This window comes from Meriones unguiculatus, chromosome 10 (genome assembly GCF_030254825.1).
Source record: "Meriones unguiculatus strain TT.TT164.6M chromosome 10, Bangor_MerUng_6.1, whole genome shotgun sequence".
NCBI classification, from domain to species: domain Eukaryota; kingdom Metazoa; phylum Chordata; class Mammalia; order Rodentia; family Muridae; genus Meriones; species Meriones unguiculatus.
Window position 1 is genome coordinate 89358001 of NC_083358.1, and position 8109 is coordinate 89366109.

At 43.9% G+C, this 8109-nt stretch overlaps 1 pseudogene; it reads left to right on the top strand.

The window, feature by feature from the left end:
* Positions 1-235: 235 nt before the first annotated feature.
* On the top strand, positions 236-387 carry LOC132646102 (U1 spliceosomal RNA; annotated as a pseudogene).
* The last annotated feature ends 7722 nt before the right edge of the window (positions 388-8109 follow it).

The window sequence follows — 8109 nt, forward strand, 5'->3', positions numbered from 1 at the left end:
TTCAGTCTAAATGTGTCCATTAGAGCAACTAGCTAAACAGTTTCCTGCAGCCCAATACCCACTGCTGTCTTTAATAACAGCGTCTGGCATTTGTTGCTCAGGCTGTGGCAGGTGTTATGGTAATACTTTCAACTGTTTATGTTAGTTAACGTTGAAGCCCCCAGAGGGGTAGGCATCATTATCAGCTTGATTTTGGAGATGAGGTAAGTTTGGTGGAGTAAGGAAGCATACACAAACACTTACCAGGCAGGGGAGATACCGTGATAAGGAAGGTGTTTTTCCCAGGCCGAGGCTTATTCAAATGTGCTGACCCCTGCGATTTTCATGAATGTAGGAAACTCAACTATATAATTATGGCAGTGGAGGCCTTCATTCACGTTCTTCCACATTGAACTTAGATCTTAATAACAAAATAAAGAAATGTGTGCAAGGGCTACGGGTATTGCTCAGGGGTAGAGCACTTGCCTAGCATGCATGAAGCTCTGGGTTCAATGCCTAGCCCTGCCTAAGAGACAAGCAACTAAAAAGAGAAAGGTCTGAAGTTCTCTTTTAATTTTTATAGGAGCTCCATAAGGACCAAATGTATCTGGGAACAGGGGTCTTTTCTGAGACTGTTTCTCCAACCAAGGACCATGTATGGATATAACCTAGAACCTCTGCTCGGATGTAGCCTGTGGTAGCTTAGTAACCAATTGGTTTTCCATGGTAAGGGGAACAGGGACTATTTCTGATAGGAACTCAATGGCAGGCTCTTTGACCTCCCCATCCCCCAAGGGAGGAGCAGTCCTGTTAGGCCACAGAGGAGGGCTTTGCAGCCAGTCCTGAAGATACCTGATAAAACAGGGTCAGATGAAAGGAGAGAGGCCCTCCCCAAGTGGTGGATCTGGAAAGGGGCAGGGAGGAGATGAGGGAGGGAGGGTGGGGTTGGGAGGGAATGAGGGAGCGGGATATAGCTGGGATACAGAGTTAATAAAATGTAACTAATAATAAAAATAAAAATAATATGATAAAAAAAGAAAGGTAACAAGAGGTCTTGCCCAAGACCTCATTGCTAGTGGCAGAGCAGGGCTTTCTGTTGGACCCAGGAATTATGCCTCCTCATTTGTGACGCCTTTGGCCCACATGTGGAGCTCTTCTTTCAGCTCATTAGCAGTTGCTTTCTTGAGCTTGTGTGGGCTACAGGCTTCTGATGGGGATCTGAGGGAAAAGGGGTTGCCATACACGTACACAGATTCAATCCAGATTTTGGGAAAGAGTGTTTCTACACTTTAAAACATCAACATTAGTTTAGATGATTAATTAATGGCCCTCCCACACAACTGTGCAGTGGCCATATTAATCCAACCTAATTAAACCAAATCAACCAAACTGTTAGTCATCTCCAAGTCAGAGACGGCTGTGTTGACACAGAGTAAACAGCAGTGCTATAAATAGCAGATACAGGCTGACAAGCTCCCTCACAGCCAGTTCGCCTTCATTACCTTAGACATCACTGCCTTTGGTTTCTCTGTGTCTCTGTCTGTGTGTGTCTCTGTGTCATCTGTGTCTCTGTCTCTCTCTTTCCCAACTTCTACTTTAGCAATAGCCCCTGGGAAATTATGATTAAACAAACAAACAAACAACCTAGGATCAGACCGCACTCTGTTAAATTTTGGTGTCTCCTGAATGCAGATCTTTTAAGTGCTGTCCTCCAGCCCTTTGCTTGCATCTCGGTGTCTGCACGCTCCCAGACTGTAAGCTGATCAAGTTCCTTAACCCCATAAGCTAGCCCACAGAAGGTAATTGAACACTGCCTCTGCCCATGTGATAGGGCAGAATTCCTCTGTCTTCTCACCTGAGTACAACAGGCCTGTGCCACCCAGAAGAATGAGAAGGTGACTCAGAATATGTGGGGTCCGCACAGCCCAGGGGGATATCCCTACGAAGAGGAGGAAGTATGGGCCCCACAAATTGCAGGTCAGTGTGAAGAAGGCTGTTTTGCTTGCTCCCAGTGCATTTTTGAAGTAGCTCGTGTTGAAATAACCCGTTTATTTGGCTACTTTATTTTTATGGATGTGTTGCCTCTTCAACACACCCAGAGGCCTTTTTAGACATAAGAGCTTAACCGGAATTCATATCTCTTTGGTGGTCAGTAAGTTAAATCAGCTTTATGTGCACAGCGGATAACAGTGCCTAGTGGGTTAAAGGTCAAAGACCTTTCTTGAAAAGGGGAGGTTGACAGATGCAGATAGTTTTTCGACTAAGCACCCCTTTGTCCTGTTTGTCACCAACACTAGTGACAAACTAGTGTGTCACTTTCCTCCCCCTAAAATTTAGTGTGTCTAACAGAAACCGATTCCTTTCTGACTTCTCTGAATTCATTGCACAGTAGATGCCTGCCTGAGTGTGTGTGTGTGTGTGTGTGTGTGTGTTTCTTCCATCGTTTAGAAGTTATGGAAAACTTAAGTACTCTTTAAAAAGTCAAGGCCTGCCATTAGTTTAGGGTGGTACTATGGTTCTACATTTTAGGGTCTTCCGAAGATTTGCAGAGCCCTGCTGATAATCAATCTTATCCTAAAATATCCTTTCCCATTGTTATATACCCTTCTTGACACTACAAGTATTTAGAGTCCTATTGAGTGAATGTGCATTTGCTGACTGCAACGTGTACCGGGATGCTCTCTCAGTCCTGGGCCTGACAGCTCTTTCATTTGTTTCCGTTTGACAGAGGAGACAAGCATAGCCTCCTGTACCTCCAACTCCAGAGGGATCCAATGCTTGTGGTCTCCAACAGCACTTGCAGCTCATACCTACACACACGCACACACACACACACACACACACACTTAAAATAAAATAAATTTAAACAGCAACAACAACAGCAAAAGTCAGACATGGGTGGGGGCTAGACTTTTGGTTATTGCTTTCCCCTTCCCCTGTTTATGTACCACATCTGAAATGTAAGCTCCGAGAGAGAGAGAGAGAGAGAGAGAGAGAGAGATCGAGCGCACAGGCAACTATTTACTGCTTTAATCCCATTATCAGGAACAATGTCCGGTACAAAGAAGATGTCCAATACATATTTGTGAAATTAATGTTGTATATTAATGCACTAATACTTTAGTTTCCAATCTCTGCAGCCCCTTAGAGCAGTCATTCCCCTTCTGTTTTACCGTGTTTCTTATTTTGAGAGGCTATGTGCAAGACAAGCTCTCTAAGCACCCGTTGAGAAGTGCAGGTCATGCGACCTCACAGGTACTTCTTGGAGAGTTTTCAGAAGAAGGGCTTAAAATAGTAAATCGCAAGGACCCTTAACGCAGCTAGTTATATGCAAGGAAATTCCAAAGGGCTCAAGAGAAAAGAAAAATTTGACGGCCTGAGAAATGAAATTAGTTCTTTGGTCATGTGATGGTTGGTCCGGAGATGTCACCACTTCTTATTGCCATCCCCATCCTGATTAGCCTCTCATGACTGGCTTTACCCTTGAATCTTATATAGTGGTTTGCATTTTAAATGTCCCCAGATGGCTATGTACTAAAGGCTCAGGCAACTATATGCAGTTTGGGTGTCTAGTGGAAAGAAACTAAGTCATTGGAGGCTGTGTCTTTGAAGGAGATACTGGGACTCAATCCCCTTTTCCCTGCTTCTTGGTCAGAATGAGGCGATCAGCAGCTTGTTTCATTAAAGTTAGCTTTGCATTGGAATGTGTTCCCTGGCCACAGGCTTCAATACGATAGAGCCAACCAACCCTGGACTCAAAACCCAAAATAAGCCTTCTTCCTCCTCTTTCTCCTCCTCCTCCTCTTTTCTCTCCTCCTCTTATTCCTTTGCTTCTTCTCAGACCTAATCTCATTAGCCAGGGGTCTCCTAGAATTTAATGTACAGTTGAGGATGACCTTGGATTCTTGCTCTTTCTGCCTGCATTTGCCAAGTGCTATGCTGACAAACAGGTACCCTGCACATTGCTCCCCTTCCCATTTCTTTAGGTCACTTAGGTTCTCCTGCTGCCACCTCACTCAGTTCTACCGGCCACTTCTTTCTCAATCGGCAATTTTGTTCAAAGACACCAGCCTTCAACAAAACAACGCAAAACACTCTCTTGTTTTTTCATCACACTCATGATCCTACCTCAGCATCCTTTCCCATCCAAGTTTCTTAGAGGTATGACTTTCACCTTCTACTCTGTTACATTTGATACTAGGTCCCCAAAGACACAGCAGTGAACAGAATCAGCGGACACTCCTGCCGAATAAAATCATGATCCAGTGGGAAAGACTTATAATGGGCAAAATAAATAAGAAACCAAGTATTTTAGAGAGTGATAAGTGTAACAGAGGGAGAGAGTGCTGGTAGTGTGGATGGATGTGGACTTCTGACTTTAGAAGGGTTCAAGGGCAGCCTCATTGCAAAGGTGACATTTGAGTAAAGACCTTCAGGAGGTGAGTGAGCAGGCCCTGGGAAAGGAGCATTGGCGTAAGATGCCGAGAGAGGAGAGGCTAGAATGTTCTAGAAACTGCAAGGTCCAATATGGCAGGAGAGAAGAGAAGAGAGAGGCACAGTGACAGCTGGGACTAGGTGATGACGGAGGTGTTGCTGAGCTTTAATACTGTAGTCTAAAGATTTTGACTTTTCCTCTAAATGACTTGGGGCGCCATCAAAGCAGAGAAGCTATATGACTTGGCAGGGTTCTGGAAGGATGCCCGGAGTTGCCCTGAGGGAAGCTAGCTGGAGAATTGCTGCAGTTATTTAGAGATTGTAGTGGCTTAGACGTAGCAATGATTGGAGAACTATCCCGACTATAAATATATTTTTGTTCGAGAGACAGTGTTTCGGGCAGCATAAACTCACCTCACATTTACTGTGGTGATCTGAAAGACAATGACCTTTATAGGCTCATCTATGGATTAGGAGCTGTGGCCTTGCTGGGGAAGATGTGTCCTTAGGGGTAGCCTTTGAAGTTTCAAACCATTTTCAGTGTTCTTTCTCTTTTTGTGTCTCTCTGTCTCATGAGGTGTGTCTCAAGAGGTGAGCTGTTTCTTTGCTTAGCCATCATGGACCCTACCCTCTGAAACCATAAACCCCGAATACACTCTTTCTTTTCTAACTTGCCTTGGTAATGGTATTTTATCACAGCAATAGAAAAGCAACTTACTGAGTAGCTAAGGTTGACTTTGAACTCTGATTCTCCTGTCTCTCCCTCCCAAGGGTTGGGATTATAGGTGTGAGCTAACTATTGCAAGCTCTGAATACATACTTTACAGGTTGCAGGGTATGCTGTAGACTCAGCCCGTCAGGTGATTTAAGGGCGGGGTGGGGGGGGGGTGCTGAGGATAAATCCAAGGTCTAAGGCCTAAGACACTGGAGAGGCACAATGTCAGTCAAATGAGGTGATGATTGTACAGGGATTAAGCTTTTATTTTTAACATCAGGAGTTTGGGGTGTGGAGAAAAACCTCTGCAGGACTGTGTACAGATCCCAGTGAAAAGCCACAGGACTAGAGGACTCATAAAGGAAGTGGCTGAAGTAGAAGCATACAAGTGCTGGGCTCTGGGTCCTCCAGTTTTAGAAAGCTGGGAAAAGAAAGAGCAGATTCCTGCAAAGCAAGAGTTCCCTACGCAGAAAGAGAACGGAGAGATTAACAGTGGCATCCAAGGAAGAGAATGATTGGAAGGGGAGAGAAGAAACACAGGGCTCAGTGTTGCTAGTAAATCGCATCAAATGAGGAGTAAGGATTGATTGTAGTTGAGCAGGGGCCACTGGTGACTCCACCAGGATGGCTTTGATAGCTTTGGCACAACTAGGCACAGAAATCTGAGCACAGTATGGTCAAGGGAAAATGAGCTGAGAACCTCTGGAGAGAGAAGATGGAAAAAATTTGAAGAGTTTTGCCAGGAAAGGCAGCATGGAAACTACACACACACACACACACACACACACACACACACACACACACACACACACACATTAGTGCATATGAAGGCCAGTGGACAACCTGGGTGTCCCTCCTCCTGTCTATCTTGTTTTGTTTGTTTGTTATACAGGGTGTTTCATTAGGACCTGAATTCATGGATTAGGTTTGGCTGGCTGGTGCTCCTCCCTCCTTGGACAAACGTGCCACCACAGCTGGCTATTTACATGGGTGCAGGAAACTGAACTTAGAGATGGTGGTCGCTTGAGCAGCAACACTTCACCAACCGAGCCACCTCCTCAATCAGATAGATAGCATTTTTGTTTGAACAATCCACAGATGCTTATAATTTATTATCTTTCTTTTCTGGGATTTGAATCTGGGGGTCTCACGTATGCGAGGTAAGGCATTCAATAAATCCAGCTATATTCTCATGGCTCTCTGTTATCTTTGATACACTGCACTGCCCCCTTTGACTTGCTGGTATCTGTATCTCTTTATGCCTGGGGTTATTTTTCTTCCTTGAATCTTACATGCATGCAACAAAGGGAAGTGCTAGGATAATATCCCAGGAAGCAGCTCTCAACCAATAGGTGGTGGGAGCTGGTAGGTAAATCTCCTATCTTATTTTGGGGGAGAGGAGGTGGACAGAGCTTAAGGTAGTGGTTTTATACCACGACACAGTGTATCGAAAATACGCTTGTTGTTCGCAATGGTTTTTAGGCTTAAAGACAACATCCTCTGTGGATTGCCTTTTCCTCCCTCCTGGCCTCGTTTTCTCCCTCTGCAGCTGCTGTTTCCTGTAATGCCCAAATAAATTTCTTGTACTTGAATCTGTGTTTCAAGGGAAAAAAGTTAATATACCTCATATTTAAATATAAAATTCAGCGATGCTCTATGGCCCCTTGTGCTGAAAGGGTGGAGTACCAGAGAGGCTGTGAGGCTCCAAGTTTCTTCACACCTTCCTGATTCTCCAACTGGCTGCTCCTGACTCATCATTTACAATAAACACAAACGTATAGTTTAGAGTTTGGGAAACTTGTGCTTGAAAGTTTTCTTCTTAACAAATACTTTGGTGAGGGGGGAAGTTCACCCCCTCTAGAAAATGGCAAAGATTAAACAGTTCCTAGGCCTTTTTTTTTTTTTTCTATCTGTTAGCAATAAAACATAGATATATTTGGCCTTTCTTCCTAGTTCCTTACGCAGAACTTCCAAAACTCTTAAAACTTCCAAACTGATAGGGTAGTAGGAACATCTTTTGTAATTCAGAAACTTCTTTAGACCACATCTGAGTTTATGTTGGTGGGGTGACCCTAGATAGTTTTATGATGATGGATGGTTGCTAGAGGAACCAACCAATTCAGCCCTACTCCTCTGAGAAGAGGGCAGGGGTGGTGGGTGGGAGGTTCAGAGAGCTTCCAAATTGCCAAACACTTGGAGGGTACTGTGCCCAGAAAGATCATGGAATCCCTGTGCTCCTTCTACAACTCTTCTTATCCCTCCCTTCAGTGGGCCATTCCTGATATGAGTACTTAATATAAAACTGATGATGGTAAGAAATGTCCTCCTGAATCCTATGAACTATTCTTGCAAATCATTGGGCATGGGAAGAAAACTGAAAGGACCCTTGCTGAGTAGCTAGCTGGTCAATAAGAAATGTGGGTGACAACCCAGGTCTACAATGATGTCTGAAGTGAGACAGTCTTGTGGTAGGCCATCCTTGTGGGATTGATGACCCTAGGGAGAGAGACTCAGAATTAAAATGAATGGCAGGACACCCAGTCAATTGTGGCAGAGAAGCATTTGGTATGGGGAAACCCTGACACATTTGTGTTAGAAGTACTTAGGAGTAAAAATATCAGGAAACTCCCAGAACATAGGTTCCCTTCCAAACATGCTCATTTCCTCAGTTTTAGGCATTGCTGCACTATGAGCTTTGCCAGATATAAGGATGAAGGGAAAAGCTTAATTTTATGTCACACATATTAATTTTGAACCTGTGGTGTCTAATTATGTAAAGTCTGAGGAAATTATTAATTAGACAGTAACATTCAGAGGTCTAGGGTGATTTTCCTTTTGGATAATTTATGATGTTAATTATTCAACCAGGAATCTATGAAGAAGACAGATTATTTTCTAGTCAAGAGTAAGTTTTTAACTCTCCTTGAGAGACTAGTTTTTCTTCAATGTAGCATGTTCACTTGCTATTAAAATAGACTTCT